Genomic DNA, 18,011 nt, shown 5'->3' on the forward strand with positions numbered 1-18,011 from the left:
AAAAAAAAAAAAAAAAAAAAAAAAAGCATGAATAGATAACCTACAGAATAAGATAAAATGTTTTCAAACTATACATCTGATAAAAGGCTAATATGCAAAATCTACAAAGAACCCAAACAAATCACCAAGAAAGATACAAACAACCCCATAAAGAGTAGGCAAAAGACATGAACAGAAGTTTTTCAAAAGAAGGTAGACAAATGGCCAATAAACACATCAAGAAATGCTCAACACCACTAATCATAAGGGAAATGCAAACTAAAACCACAATGAGATATCACCTTACCCCTGTCAGAATGGCCATTATTAAAAAGTAAAAAAATGATAGATGCTTGCTTGGATGAAGAGAGAAATGAACACTTGTACACTGTTGATGGAACTGCAAACTAGGACAACCTCTATGGAAACCAGTATGGAGATTTCTCAAAGAAATAAATGTAGACTTACCATTTGACCCAGCAAACCCACTACTGGGTATCTACCCAAAGGAAAAGAAGTCATTTTATAAAAAAAAAATACACTTGCACTGAAATGCTTCTTACAGCACTATTCACAATTGTAAAGATGTGGAATCAACCTAAGTGCCCATCAGTTCATGAGTGGATTAAGAAAACGTGATATATATTTATCATGGAGTACTACTCAGCCATTAAAAGGAATGAAATAATGTCTTTTGCAGCAACTCAGATGGAATTGGAGACCATTATCCTAAGTGAAGTATATCAGGAATGGAAAAACAAACACCACATCTACTCTCTAATATTATACTTGTCAGCTAATCAGTGCATACACAGAGACACAAAGAGATGTAAAGGTCATTAGAAATCAAGAAAGGGGAGAGAGAAGGGATAAAAACTTACCTATGGGGTACAGTGAACAATATTTGGGTGATAGGCACACTAAAAGCCCTAACTTAAGCATTATAAAAGGTATCTACGTAAGAAAAATATTTGGGCTCCCTTAATATTTTAAATAAATAATAAATAAAAGAAAAAATAAAGTATATAGGAGGATTTGTGCACTTTATTTGAAAATACTATAACATTTTATATTAATGACTTGAGCATCCACAGATTTTGGTATCCACAGGGGATCCCCCATGGGTAAAAAGGGACAATTGTACAGAGCATGTCTATTGTTATGAAGGGGATCTAAGCATCCAACCAGGATTCCCATTTGCTCAAAACTGGTGGATATGATACATTGCTTATGGACAGCTTGGTGAAGACCTTGATATACTGATTACTAACATAAGATCTTTCCTCAATACAGAAAAGAGAAAACACACAAAGTTAGCTAACTACCTAAACATTCTCCCTGACCACAAGCATAGGGTACACATGCCACCACAAGTTAGTAATATCTGCATTTGGCTTGAAATGCCCTATTTATAGAAATCTATAACTTAACTATTTAAAAAACCTACACCCTATCCTTCTATTCCAAGTACTTTCAACAACATAGCCCTCAGGTCTCATCCATTTTGCTTTACCCTCTTGATCCTAGACACTCAGAATCAATAGTCTGCCTTCTGGGAAAAGTTTGACATAATACAGACTTGGCCTTTTCCTAGGATCCATTAAATGATGACATTAGTTTATTTTCATCTTTCCACTTCACATCATTAGCAGCCAAATTTCCTAAGAAAGAAATGGCTTTATTTTATTTCCCTAAGCATTGTGTGATATGACATGACATTCCTTTTGAAATCCTGATCACTTCTGCCTTACCCTTGATATGCATTCTTTCCACTCTGCAGTGAAACTTAACCTTGATTCAGGTTTTACAAAAGCTACTCCAAATGAGTAGTCACTTTAAAAATGATTGTCTGAGTTAAATTATTCTATGTAGGTCATAAAAGTCTGGATATCTATGCTATTTTCAAATGTAAGGACAAATTTCTCAAAATTTTACACTGTTACCATGCTGTTGTCATCATCTTAGTCATGCCTAGACTCCCCAGGGATTTTCTCTCCAAGCATGACAATACAGTTTTAGAAAATACTGTTCAAAGTCTTCCATGAATGTATATTTTCACTTTCTCATCACTTACTGTCTACAGATTAACAGAGTTTCAAAAGATTTTGACGAGCACTTACACTGCTACACATTCAAAGGAGACAATGTCAGGTGAACTTACCAAATCAGGATTTATATAACAATTGACTGTAGTCTTCTAGTAATTACACTATTCTATTCAATCCATGCCTTTTCTACTTTCTCCTTATAATACCAAGCAAAACCACAAAAATAATAAGTGCAAAAATAGTCTAGTATCTAGTAATTCTAAATGACAAAAGAGAGACATATGACATGTCTCTTACATATTTCAAGTCTTAAATTATTTTTCAACCTTTTATATGCAATATACTTTACCAAAGTTGCTTTTCATTAAACACTTAACATATGTACTTGTATGCAGCTATAATAAACTATTTTTAATAAACTAATGCAATTCTTTAATGTTACCATTGGCATGACTAAATTTTAATAGGTTTCTTTTTGACTATAGACTTCTGATCTCTCATTTCTTTTCTTAGAGTATTTACTTTAGAAAACTTGTAATTATAAATTCTTTCTCTGCTCCTTTGAAGTATAGACAAATGTTCTTCCAGGCAATTGCTAAATTTAAAACTCAGGAATGTCTTTTTCAAGTATCTGAGAGCCATCTTTTTGAAATGTAATCATCACCAGCAGTGTATGAGTATTCCTAGCTTTCTGCATCCACGCCAACATTTATTGTTTTGGGACTTATTGATAAAAGCCATTCTCACTGGAGTTAAGTGATATCTCATTGTGGTTTTTGCATTTGCCCCTGATGATCAGAGAGGTTGAACATTTTTTCACATGTTTTTTGGCCATTAGTCTGTCTTCTTTTGAAAAGTTTCTGTTCTTGTTCTTTGCCCATTTTTTAATGGGGTTGTTTGATTTTTTTTCCTGCTGATTTTCCTGAGTTCTACATAGATTCCAGCTATCAGACCTTCACCAAATGTGTAGCATGCGAATATTTTCTCCCATTCTGTAGGTTGTCTGTTTGCTTTTGTGATAGTCTCCTTGGCTATGCAGAAGCTTTTTAATTTGATCAGGTGTCATGTATAGTATAACCTCTGTGAAAAATAATATGGAGATACCTCAAAGAGCTAAAAGTAGAACTACCACTTGATCCAGCAATCTCATTACTGGGCATCTATCTGAAGGAAAAAAAGACATTCTATAAATAAGACATCTCCACTAGAATGTTTATAGCAGCACAATTCACAATTGCAAAGATGTGGAAACAACCCAAGTGCCCATCAATATATGAGTGGATTAATAAAATGTGGTATATGTATACCATGGAGTTCTACTCAGCCACAAAAAACAATGGTGATTTCTTGTGTTATCCTGGATAGACCTGGAGCTCATTCTACTAAGTGGAGTATCACAAGAATGGAAAAACAAGCACCACATGTACTCACCATCAAATTGGTATTAACTTATCAACACTTATGTGCACATATAGTAGTAACATTCATCCGGTGTCTGGCAGGTAGGAGGAGGGAGGAGGGGATAGGTACATTCACACCTAATAGGTGTGGCGTGCACTGTCTGAGGGATGGACATGCTTGAAGCTCTGACTGGGGTGGGGAAAAAGCAATATATGTGACCTAAACATTTGTAACCTGGTAATATGTTGAAATAAAAAGTAAAAAATAAAATTAAAAAAATATATAGATCTTATTTCCCAGTCTCTACAGAAGAGAGCCAAAATTCTGTAAGTTCCAATAAGCCAACAGAGATCTCCTAATCGCTTTGACCAACCTCCCACTAATGACCTTCAGTACTTTTTATCTAACTTATCCCAGGGCTTAAAAACTATCCCACCTTTTATTTCAACAGAAATTAGTTCAGTAGTCTCTCTCCTCTATTGCATAGCATTGAATAAGGTCTTCCTTGCCTGTTTGAACTCTATCAGTACAGTTTTTTTGACATTGTCTATAACTCCTTATAATTTTATTAACATGAAATATAGTAGATTTTCACTGTGTGACAAGAACCAGTAAGAAATCTAGTCTTCATCCATGAAATAACTGTCTACTGAATTAGTCAGTTTCTGATATTTTTATAGAGCACTATAGCTGCAACTTTTTTTTTAATTTCTTTATTTGTTAACATGGTTCTTGCTTCAATTTATCTTACTAAGAATGATTTTACGTTTTGTTTCTAAATTTTACATTTATCAGAGATGCTAACACTATAACATGCTTACTGAAGCAGACTTTCAAAACAGTCATGTATAAGAGTCAAAATGCAATCCCGTTACTGAAATATATGGATATAGTCAGCACAAAAATTTCTCCTAGACATTAGTTTTCACAATAAATATCACAAAATACAATTGATCAATTATCTTTTTTTCTCAATATTAGCCTGTTTGCCTTTTTAGTCAGAAAAGAAAATTACTTTTAGAAATAGAATTCTCTTTATGGTAACATTATAAGAAAGAAAAATATAATAGACATATACTATTTCCTTATTTAAAAAAGGCTAGCACAGGCCATATGTAAACCAACCTTTACTATACCTTGACCTAGACGACTGAGAAAATACTCCTTTTTGGTTTATATGAACATGTTTCATGTTAAAAATCATGATTATGAAAATAATAAAAATATTTTATTATGCTTTTTAATATATTCAATGAAAATACTAAATTTAAATTTTATGTTATATTAAAATGCTCTAAAATGTAGGTGCATGTTAATATATGTATACAATGAATTGTGTTATTAATTTCTGCATATGGAAGATGTGCCAAAGAGTAACTTACTGAATATCTTCAGGTATAAATAGAGAACACAAAACTTATTGAGTAAATATATCCTACCTCCTATTATCATGAGATGTTTAATGTTTCAAAGGAAAGAACAGAAGATAAAGACAAAAGGAAGTATTACTAACAATTCAGTAGATGATATCAATTATAATCAAGAAAGATCAACGTCTGGGTTAAACTACCTGGACAATTGATAAAAATAGTAACTCTGGAAAAAAATAGGTGAACAATTATTAGATATTCCTGAAGGACAAGGTGATATTTAAATTTACTTTATGATGTCTTCAATGCTGTATTTTCTGATTCTTCACATTACATGTAACCCTCTTATTTACTTAAAAAAATATTTGTATATGTATTGTACTAAACTTTTAGTGAAGCCCTCTGAAGAGAGTATGTTTCTACATTAGTAGGAAGGTGACAAAAAAGAAAAGTAAAAGGTTAAAGAGAGAAGAGAGAAAGAACTATAATTAGAAAGCTTAAAAGCAAAAGAGACTGAATAAGGGTTGACAAAATAAATTACTTTGTCTAATCAGGTTAACATGTCTAGTAGTATAATCCTTAGTGATTTTTATTATATTTATCTTCTCCATGTGGAGAACATGATTTCTCTTTCTACTTCAATGAAGCTTTGATTTACACCATTCTGTTTAGTCTGTAGTTGACCAGTCTTATAAATTTATTTGCTAATTTCCTAATATTTGCTGTTCTTTAGGGAAGAAAATAATTCCTGCATTTCTACATGATCAGATCATTGCTCTAGGTCTACAGCCATACCATCCTGAACATGCCCAATCTCATCAGATTATTGCTCTGGGAACTAACTTATTTTATTTGTAAGATAAATGATTCACAGTTTTTTTTTGGTATGCTTTCATAATGATGCAATAAATGGTTGACCTAACAGCAACATATTAATACGTCAGTAATCTTAACCTCAAATTTAAAATTTACAACAAGAGAAATTCATGATGTAGTGTATATATATTTTTTGATAACTTTTTCCATCAAAAACAATATATGGATTTTTGTTTCATTGTTTTTTTCTCTGTAATATAAGCCCACTAGATTCTGGAATACTGATGAGGGATATAGAGATACACACACACACATATATATATATACACATACATATATATACATACACACATCCATATATATATAACATCCATATAATATAAATGTATGTTTGTATGCATGTATAAAAATATCTCATAAGTATTATCTAAATGTTTCTCACTAGATAAAGTAGAAGAAGATAGACTAAGAAATTATAACATTCCAGCCATCAAGATTTAAAGAGCGATCATTTATTGCATATGTGAATGGCATTGAATATCAATCTATGCATCAAAAAGGGTAGCTACATTTCTGAATGGTATGTGCAATAGGTGTTGATGGTGTTGAGTAGAATAGCTTTTTGACATGTAAATTGCTTATGTCCAGTATAGTCATTCAGACTCTGACAGTTCAAATGCTTATTTTAACAGAGATGGCTTTGTTCTTGCTAGTGAATGAAGTTGACATAAGTGTTGCTGAAGGAAATTAAATATGTGACATTCCAATTTCAATGTCTAAAACAGTCTTCTTATTCATTTTGGTTAAGAATTCTGGAATATAGAGAGACATTGGAAAGCTCAAAGATATAAAAACATGAATGCCAGTTTTGTTTCAGACTGAGCATTTTAAACATTTGCCAACTATTCACAAAAGTTTATAAGAAAAAAAAATAATGTCTGTACAATTTAATATAATAAAATTATTGAATGAATTTGGAGGAATACAGATGACTAGAAGATTTTAAACCTTTCAAAATCTTGTCTAAATATTCAGAGTTTGGAGTTCATATATCTTTCTAGATACAGGAGTTAGTTAAGTATCTTAATTTCTTAAAATAATCTCTGGTTGTAAATAACAAATAATATGAGGATATTAAAAGATGACAATAATTATTGAAGATTAAGTTTCAGAAGAGGAATCCTATAATTATTTAAGACTTAAACTTTAGAGTAGTTAATGAGCATACCAAAATGGAGAAACATAGTTGTAAAAGAATGTTTAAAATTCACTTGCATTGTAGAGGGTTAAATTTTCGGGATTTTGAAGCCATCACTTATCCTGGAAAGCAATGATAAACAAAGGGTTTAAAAATTCAGGTGATTAGGTAAAAGTTTTGTATACCGAGGTTAGGAGGTAAGTGACATGGGGGTTATCTCATCTCCATATTGATGCTCTTACACTCCCCTATTCCATCCCCCATTCCTCATTTTATGGTTCATGAGAGATGAAAATAAGCTTTTTACTCTCTGCGGAAGTTGACTCTAAGAGACAGTAGAGCTACACTACTGTAGGGATGGCAAATTTGGTGAATAAAATTATAGGATGCCCAATTAAGTTTGAATTTCAGATAGACAACAAACAAACAATGTACAACATTATGGAAATTAAAAAAAATAAGTATAAAGTAAGCATTAAGGAGACAATTTATAGAGAGTAACAAAATCAAATCATATATAATTAATTAGGCATTAGGAAATTGTTAGATTTAAAAAAAAAAAAACACTAAAAGCCAAAAGACAATGAAGCAAAGCTTCAAAATTATGAGAGAGGGTGATTTGTTTTTAGAACACTATAGATGAGACATAATAAAGATATTTTTAGACATTCAAGAGATCTTAAAATTTTACTTTTCACATATATAGAAATTTTATTCAGTACAAGCAAGAATAAGGATGGCATGGTATCCAGCAAATAGGAGTACTACATAAGGGGACAGGGATAAAATGTCAGAAAGAGAGTTATAAAACAGGCCTGGGAAATGAGCAGACTGTATTGAACTACAAAAACAAAACAAAATAAAACAAAACAAAAAGTAGACAATATACGTGAAAAATGTTGTATATATAAAATGGTTACATAAACACAATTATGTTAGGTAGAAAGTGAAGAGTTGCATAAGTCAATGTGCTTAAAAGAACAGATTTAATTGATAGAATTTCTGTCTTGTTTTGGCATCATGTATATTTAAATTAGAGAGGGACAACAAATAGCACTCTTTTTCAGTGTCCAAATTTGGAATCACTTCGGAGCTAGACTCAAAATTCAGCTTTATTACTCATTAAAGAAGGTGGAATGGACCTGTGCCCAAATGGATTTCCTAAGGTGAACTCCAGATGAGAGTTCTACCATGTCACAAATACTGCTAGACGGCTGACTGCCACCAGCAGATCATATGTACCCTCTTTTCAGACAGATCCCAGAGACAGAGCTCCTGAGGGCTGAATTGTCATATTCATTTCCCTTTCCCAGACGCACTAGTCAGCTAAATCACTCCTTCCTCCTGGAAAAAGTGAGGAGGGTTAGAGGTGCTATATGTTCCTCTTCTTCTGCCCCTTCCTAAAATAGAGTGGGAAAGTTCCTTCCCAATATGTAAATACAGGGGAAGATATGTGTTCCCTGTCACATGGAAAGAGATAATTCTGACTTATCTCAGAAAAAGAAAACACACACACATGTATACACACACACACACACTATTTACTTTTTCTTTCTTTTTCTTCATGTAAAAAAAAAAACACACTTAAAAGAACTACTTGGGAGGTCAAATTCAAGTTATTATTTTACCTTATTGGTCACACACAGGATACTGTTCATTTAATTATTTTTAATGTTTTCACTCATGACGATACACTAATCTTTTTACCATTGGTTACTTTAATTTTACTTTGTTGGCTTTTGTGCTTAGAGCAATTTGAATTTGTCTATTCATTTATGGTGAATTTTAATAAGCGGAGTCAGTTAAACATCTCTCTAAAATATCCTTTATATATCTATAGCAGTGGAATGTAAATTTACATTGAAATGAGATTTATTTAAAAAGTTTAACTTGGTAACACCTGATCTGGATGTTTTGGTTTGACTTTGAGAGAGATTCATTCAAATACATTAGAGTTGATGAAGGCAAATATTACAATACAATGTATTTAGATAAAATATACTAGGTGCATTTGGGGGCTGACAAGAAAAAATTTCCCATTTGTAATAATATTTTAGAATCTTTCTTTATTATCTTTGTAGTTGTTATTTCAACATGTCCTTTTATATCACCATAAAATCATACATAAATAGCATACTTGTTTGCATAACTCAAACAAGTTTCTAAAACCCTTGGCTTGGCTACTCTGAAACCAGAATCATTCTGGTACCAGAATGATTACAAAGGTTTGAAAAATTATAAAAGAGTATTAATGTGAAACTGCATCCTTGAGTTTCATTTGTTGGAGAGAATTTTTCATTTATGCATTGCTTACTCAGCTAAAAATTTAATTTATTTCCACAGTGATGATTTCAGATTCAGGTTCTTATTGCATAAAGTCCTGGTTCTTCTATATGAAATATGATTTGGGGATCTATCCATTCAAAAACATGACACAGGAGAAATATAAAAATTTTAGAGTATCTACAGTGGTGCCTTCAGGTCCGTACCCACTTTTAGCTATACAAATATTGGGAATTGTTGTCTTCTATTAAGCCTTCGAATATTCTATCTATTTTATTCTAATGTATTGCTTATTCCCTGTGTTTTCCACAGATTATGAGATTCATGAGGGCATAAACCTAACTTTTACATATCAAATTTCTTTCAGAGTGTTTGCATGTATTAGATGATCTAAACATTTACAGAATCAGGAATGAATGTGTTCAGTTTTTCATTAGTCATCTCTTGCAGATAGCTGAGTGATTTATATGTTTTTACTTAAATACTTTAAAGCCTTTTGAGGTTGAGGAAGAGATGTTTATTGTATAAGTATATTGGATTTCATGTATTTCTCGTCTTTGTTCATGTTTAAATTCACATGGTAAATTAAAATTTTGAATAGTTTCTACTTAAGAAGGCTTTCTATTGACTGAATACTTTAGGCTGATGAGGCATAAACTCAAACTTTTCAACAGCATACTAAAACACATGAAATAAATCATTTCATTTTATAAAAAGTAACATATTGGTATAAAATTATATTCCACTATATAGATATATCATTATTTACCTACAGTTTAATATATAGTTTATTTCCTGTTATTTTGTTGTTACTAATAATACTGCTATGACCATATGTGTACATAAATGTTTAGTTATCTTGATTTGCTATGTCAGAGTTTTCTGATCATTATAATTAGGCAATATTTAAAGAGTAGCTAGCACCACAAAGTTTCTAATTTTATTAAATTTACAACAGTTCATGTATGCGTATAAGTCCTGAGTGTCTAAAATTTTAATAGGTTTTCTAAACCGTTATTTGACCATTTTTATATGCCTGTCTCATGAAATTCTACTGTTTAATCATATACAAGAGATTTAAATGACTCAAATTTTATTACTTTAATTTGTGTTCAGAGAATATCTGTTTTGAAAATTAAATTTAAAAACTTCTAAATGTCATAAATATGTGAAAAATATTAGTGTGTTTACATTTAAATTGTGCAAGAATAAAGATTTCTGCTTGATCCTAAATAGTATAAGACATGAGCAATCACTCATGAAGTCACTGCTTGAATCCTAAATTCACAAAATAACAATCTATCAATCAACACAAAATTCTTGGTTTGTTATTGTCTGTTCACAGCTCCATAAAGGATTAGATTAGTGATCAAAGATTGCATATTTTGATGCTGACACCGAAAGACAAATATCAGAAAAATTTACACTCAAGAAGGTAATATCCTTCAGATAACAGACTGACATTCTGAAACATGATAATGGTGTATGACAATTTGAAGTGTGGGGTCTTGACTGTATTAAATACAGGGTTCAGGGAGTTGTAAGTCATTTATGCTAACTGGGTTGTCAAGATGACATATCTTGTCAAAGAAAGGTTGGAAAACAAAAACCTGTGGTAACTGAAGACAGTCTTGATATTTTATCAATATTTCCAAACCACTGAGTTGATGTTTTTGGGTCTTTATATACTATTAATAAAAGGAACTCAGATTATAAATTATATTTATCCTGAATCTCTAAGCATTGTAGACTTATCTTTTTTAATTAGACTATAAATATTTTTTCTTGACTTCAGAAAATGTTTCACAGAAACTTAAATTTGGATGACAAAACTAAACTTTGAAAGTTACTTTATTTCAGTTTCACAAAGTCACACGTAATTGTAACCATGAACTTGAATACATTTCTGACTTTTTAGTTTAATTTTCATTTGCAAATTAGTGAAATATAGAACTGTTTAGAATATTTACTCTAGGAGACCATGTTCTCTCTCTCATTCAAGGAGAATAAGGCAACTGCCTAAATACACAGCTAATTTTGATAGCTTTTTTGCAAAGCAATTTTGATCCAATGATTGAACTTTCTACTTTTTTCAGAATATGTAAACATTTAGAGTTTTAACCATAAACTCATAAAATTGCTCATTGTAAAATCATTAAACCTTATAGAGAATAAAAACATATGGTTGCATGTACCTATTATGTATGATATTGAAATACTGATCACATGCCATATAAAGTAAAATGTTCCTTTAATAGCATCATCTGTATTATATCCAACATATTTTCCCAAGCCATATTACCTATAAGCTCATTTGTATATTCACACTATATTTACCCTGGTGAATTTTTTTTTATTTATTTTTATTTCAGTGAATTTTATTATTAATTGTTGTTATTATTTCTTTAATTAATATATGCACCATGAGACAGTTTGCATAAAAAATCATTAGGTTAATCATTTGCCCTTCAGATAATCCCAAAGTAAGGAGAAACTAAATTTCACTGATGCGTAAAAAGAATTTGTAACTGTTAATTCAAATATTAAACTCATGATTGCATCTTAATTTCTTACCTTACAGAACATGGTAGAGAAATGAATGTGAGATAAACACAAAAGAATTAATTATCATTTTTTCTTACTTCATCTATAAATTTATTGTGAAGTACACAAATCTGACAGTATAGTTATAAAAAGTTTAGCAGCCAAAAATGGCAAGATTTCTAAATGCTAACATTTTCTATTTCATTTTCAGGGGGTTCACAGACACATACATACATAACACACTCAGGCATTCATGTAAGTGCTTAAAGCAAAATTTTCTCTCTATTCTGCAAACAAGCAAAATGGAAAAAAGGTAAACAGTCCTCTCCATAGCTTACAAGTGGTTGAGAAAAAAATTCACATGTGCATGCATGTGCTCATATGTGCATGCACATAGAATGGAAGAATAATAGAGTGACATTTTTGAAGGGATTGAGAAAGAATCTGAGAATCAAACTGAATTAATAGGTGCAAGTGTAGTTTAAATGTTCAAGAAAATATTTGGCAACTAGATACTGTCGTGTCACTTAACAACAAGCATATATTCTGAGAAATGTTCAAAAGCACACAGTGTACTTACACAAACCTAGACAGTATAGCCTACTGCTTCTAGGCTAAAAATCTGTATAGCATGTCACTGTACTGAATACTGTAAGCAACGGTAACTCAGTGGTATTGGTATATCTAAGCATATTTAAACATAGAAAAGGTACAATAAAACTGTGGTATAATCTCATAGGATCATTGTCCTATATGTGGTCTGTCACCAACTGAAACATCTTGGTTAACAACCCATGCTACATATAAGGTTCAATCTTATACAAACACTGATGCCAAGATAACACACCACAGGTTATGATTCATTGATTCTAATATCTTTATGAGACATTTTGTAGCAAAAGAGTGAATATACACACAGAGTTGAGAACTACTCTTTTAGGCCATTCTCATAGATATGCAATTACTTGAAGATTGAATAGGCGAAGACATGTTAAAAGAAGAATCAATACTAATATTCCCTAAGCCACCAAATAGGAGTGTGGCATCTGTTCTTTTTGGGCCTTAGCTTCTTCATGGATAAAATAAATAGTGAATTAAATTATGTTTAAGTTAAATTATGTAAAAATCCTGCTATAAAATCTCGGATTACATAATCACTTACATATCCAAACATTTACAAAGTTTGAAAGGATCCCAGAGATAAGAAAATTGAAGATAACATAAATTTAATATCAGTTATTTATACAGCTTTTAATAGAAATAGTTTGCTATGAAAGTTAGCTAAAATTCAGCATATCAGATTTTTATAGGAGAGAATTATGATAAAATATAAAAATTGTGTTTGGCATCACAAAACTTGCTTAAATTTCAGCCCTACCATGTGCATTTTGTACAGCCTTCTACATTTGACCTTGTTAAATTTTTGTGTACTCATCTTTAAAATACACATGACATGCATATAAATACCATATGTATTTTACATGGCATGATTATTCAGAGAAATTTTATGAAAATGGAATGGCAATTAGATGTTTAAATTCTTTTATAAAATTATCAGAGGTAAAATTTCTTAACATCAAAAACTTTAAAGATATGATAAAATTTAAAACCCTGAAGATTAAAAAAACATGAATGTTTAGATTGGTAGGCAGATCATTTGGAAACACTTTTTAGCAAATTGTAGTTTTGGGCTTTCAGTGAAAAGTTATTTCAGTAATCCTAGACAAATTTTTAAGATCATACAAAATATACCTCACCCATGATTTAGTCCTTTTGCCTGCTTTTATTGTCTAATTATATTTATTTTATTTCAGGTAGACATAAGAAATTGCCCTTGTAGAATCAATACATCTCAGAATATGGCAGAAATAAGACCCTCAAAGACCCACAAATACATTTTCTTGAAGATTGATGACTATAAAAAGAAGATATTTTTCTGGATATATGAGTAAGTTCTTAAGACCTTTTAATCCAACCTGAACACAACTGTAAAGCACAATAAAAATGTGAGCTATGATGATAAAGATAATTTTATTCATTTACTTATTCTTTTATCAGTTATTTACTGAGTAACTACAAGGTATTAGGCACTGAAAAAATAATGCATCTGTTCTCATAGAGTTTTCATAGTACAGGAGGAGAGAGACATTAATCATAAAATGTTTCAAATAAATTTGTAGTTTTCAATGTTACAAGAACTAGACAGTAATATGGATAAGAATATGTAGCAAAGGGCATTTGTGAAAAAGTAATTTTTTGAAAATGAGTAAAAGTAACTATCTGAGAAGGATGGGAGAGAAATCTAGATAGAAGTATTAGCACATACAAAAGCCTATGGCAGGAGAAAATATGGGCACATTCAAGGAATTGGAAGCAAAGTGAGGGTGGACATGCTTGCTCAGGAGACCACAAAGAGCCATGTAGGCCATACTAAAGATTCTATTCTTTATTCTAAGAGCAAGAGAAAGTCATTGAATAAGTGTGTGTGTGTGTGTGTGTGTGTGCGCGCGTGCGCATATGTATGTCTATGTGTGTCTTAGTCCATTTTCTCTTGCTATAAGCAAATACCGTAGACTGAGTAAATTACAGAAAAAAGAACTTTATTTGGATCATGGTTCTTGGAGGTTGGAAAGTCCAAGAGCATTATACTGGCATCTACTGACTAATTAAGAGATGAATACATTATAAATTATTAGTTTATATCTTTTGGACACATAATATATAAAAAGGTAATTTTGTGCCATCAACAACAGAAAGAGATCGAGACAGAATTGTGCTGGTATAAATTCAAAGGAGAGTGTCATAACTTTAGGACATGAAATATGTTAATATAATCCCTATGATAACCACAAAGAAAATAACTAAAGAATATACACAAAGGAAATTAGGGAATTTAAAAATTTCTTTATGAAAAAGTTAATTAGACACAAAAAAGACAGTAATGCAAAAATGAGAGACAAAAAAGCTATGAGGCATGCAGAAAACAAATAGCAAAATGACAGAATTAAATTTCTCTTATCAATAATTACTTTAACTATAAATAGATTATATTCTCCCCCCAAAAAACAGAAATTAGAAGAATGAATTGTTTAAAAAGCATGATCTGACTGTGTGCTGTCTACAAGAAGCTCACTTTAGATACAAAGACAGAAATAAATTGAATGTGAAAGGATAAGAAGAATATTCCATGCAAATAATAAACAAAAGAGAACAGGAGTGGCTATATTTATATCATGCAAAAGAGACTTTAAATTGAAAAAGATTATAAGATACAAAGATGGACATTATATATTAATAAAGATTCAATACAGCAAAAATATAAGAAAATTTTAAACATTCACATACCTAATAAACTAAATTTACGAAGCAAAAATTGACAAAATTGAAGGAAGAAACAGACATTCCTATGTAATAGTTGGAAATTTCTTTACCCCATTCTTAATAATGGTAGAACAACTAGAGAAAAGATAAGTAAGGGAACAGAAGATTTGAACAACACAATAAACACACTAGATCTAACAGACATATATAGAACATTCTATTCGCAAAAAAAAATAAGCATTCTTCTCAAGTACACATGGGGAATTTTTAAAGAAAGATTATAAGTTAGGCCACAAATTAAGTCTCACTGGAGTTTAAAGTATAAATATTACACAAAGACTTAGAACTTTATAATTTTGTTTTATTAATTTGGTATTAATGAATTTATTAAAAGATTTCACAGTTGAAGGCATAAATTATACCAATTGAGCAAGCCTAGCCTAATCTACAAAATTCTAAGATTATTTAAGATTTGAAGTTATTTTTCTGTAACTACATATATACAAATAAATTAAAATAAGAAAAAAACTTGCACTTAATCTAACATAGAGCATAATCCCCACATCTACAGCTTTTTCCACATGAGTTTGTTAAAGGGGGGATTTTTAATTATGTTGTTATCATATTATATTTGCTCTAACATCCTCCTGAAATGTCTTGATGACTTCCAATATAAATATTAACTCTACCATGCTTCCATTTGCATCCAAATACAAAATACAATATTTTAGTCTAATCCAAAACACATTATATCCTTTAACATCAGTTATAAAAAGATTTCACATATTTAGGTATAAATCAAATATATACTGAATGATCAATGTGCTTCTCTGTGAAAATAATAGACATATTTAAATGTCCCTTGCATTCACATAAATAAAGGATTGCCTTTATGATATTTGAAAAGGTTGCTAAAGCTCAGTGAGGTGCTCATCATTAAAGGAGAACCCATGTGTAAATCTCCCATAAATGTACAGGAAGACAGACATATTTTTCTCTATTTAGCATTTATGCAGCATTTTTGAAAAGTGCATTTTTATTAGAGTCTTTGCATAACAATCTTATGAACTTCTTCTTGTGGTGTTATGCTCACTTGGAGATGGATAAATTAAGGGCCAGAAAAGCCAGGTATTGCTCAAGGTCATGTGGCAGCCAGGCAGCAGAGGACGCCCAAATTACTGTTCTGAGACCTGACATTTTCCATCATGTTATTTTTCTTCCATGAGCCACACTACCCATTTTTCCGTCAGAGGAAGCAGTTTTAGGCAGAATCAGAAATACAGCATTTATATGTATGGTTTCTAATTTACAGATAATTATTTTCAAAAAGGTAAACAATGACAAACTGTCATAGTGTAATTTATGAGTCTAAAACCTATCCTTAAGCTCATGGTAACTCTTCTAATCACATATATAATAGCTTATTATTACTTTTAAGGTCATTTTATACCTAAAATATCTGCTTCCTTGGTGGGAAACTCAGAGTAAACAAGACTCCAAGACAAAAACTGGTCATGCAATTTGCAAAACAAACAAATGAGCAATGTTGGAGGAAAGCCAAGATGACTGACAGAAAATAATAGTTTTCTTAGACATTGGAATGGCGTATTTTCCTAGATTTCATCATAGTCTAACATGATTTTATGATTTCTCAGTGATCCTGAAGGCCTGATATAGCATGAAGATAGATTCCAGTTTCTACAGTGACAAACAAAAGTCCTAGAATGCCCATTAGCTTTATTATTTTATGGAAGAAGCATGACTACAATAATGGTTCTTGTGAATGGCAGATTTTTATATTGATCTGAACAAATGTCTCTCTCAACTAGTGGCAGTCCTTGTATGTCTGCTAAGGCAGACCTTGACATTACTTTTTGTCTATCTGAGCATAAATGCATTCTACTTTTGAATTCTAACTTTATTTCATAGAACAATTTTTTTTGTCTAGTTTTATTTATTATATAAGATATATAATGTGAAACAATTAGTTCTCATGGAATTACTTTTTACTCTTGACATTCTTTCACAGATTTTTATTATTGGGATAATGCTATTTTATGATTGATTGTATTTTCTTCCTCCCCCCCCCGCCCCTTTGAATTTGTTTGGCAATTGATAACTCTTTTCTGTTGTTGTTGAGACAAGAGTCTCCCTCTGTCACCTTGGCTAAAGTGCAATGGTGTCATCTTAGCTCATTGCAACCTCAAACTCCTGGGCTCAAGTGATCCTCCTGCCTCAGCCTCTCAGGTAGCTGGGACTACAGGCACGTAACACGACACCTGGCTAAGTTTTCTATTTCTCTTTTCTTTTTTCTTTCTTTCTTTTTTTATTTCTATTTTTTGGTAGAGATGGGGGTCTCGCTCTTGCTCAGGCTGGTCTAGGACTCCTGAACCTCCTCCGGTGATCCTCCCATCTCTGCCTCCCAGGGTACTAATATTACAGGCATGAGCCACTGTGCCCAGCCCAGTAATTTTAACTGTTTACTCAAATTTTGAAATATATACAACTTACAATACACTTTCAAACAATAATGGTGTGCCAAGCACATATCTCATTACTGAATTTTGATTCTCTAAAGAAAGATTTCTTATGCTCAGCACTATTGCCATTTGGGCTGGATAATTCATTGTTACAGGATAGGCTTTCCTGTGCATTGCCAATTGTTTAGCAGCATCTCTGGCCTCTACTCATTAGATTCCAAGAGCACTATCCGTCTTCTCCCCGTTCCTAAGTCCTAATGTCTCCAGACATTACCAAATGTCCCCCATGGCAGAAGGCAAAATCTTTTCCACATTGAGAATCACTGTTCTAAAAGATTACTCCAGCCTCTCCTCTCCAACTCTGCTGCTTGTCATGTACTTATCACAGGCTCATATGCTCAAAGATAATGTTCTCACCAGTATTGGCTTACTGATCATTGATTTATTTGTACTTAATAAGACTTTACACAACGTGGCTCTTGGTTATTTCTCTGATATAATATTTCCTTATTGCTCAATCTGTAGTGGCCTCCCTGGCCTTCTTGCTTTTGTTCACACATGGTAGTTGTCT

The sequence above is a fragment of the Eulemur rufifrons genome, chromosome 7 (assembly GCF_041146395.1).
Source record: "Eulemur rufifrons isolate Redbay chromosome 7, OSU_ERuf_1, whole genome shotgun sequence".
Classification (NCBI taxonomy): Eukaryota; Metazoa; Chordata; class Mammalia; order Primates; family Lemuridae; genus Eulemur; species Eulemur rufifrons.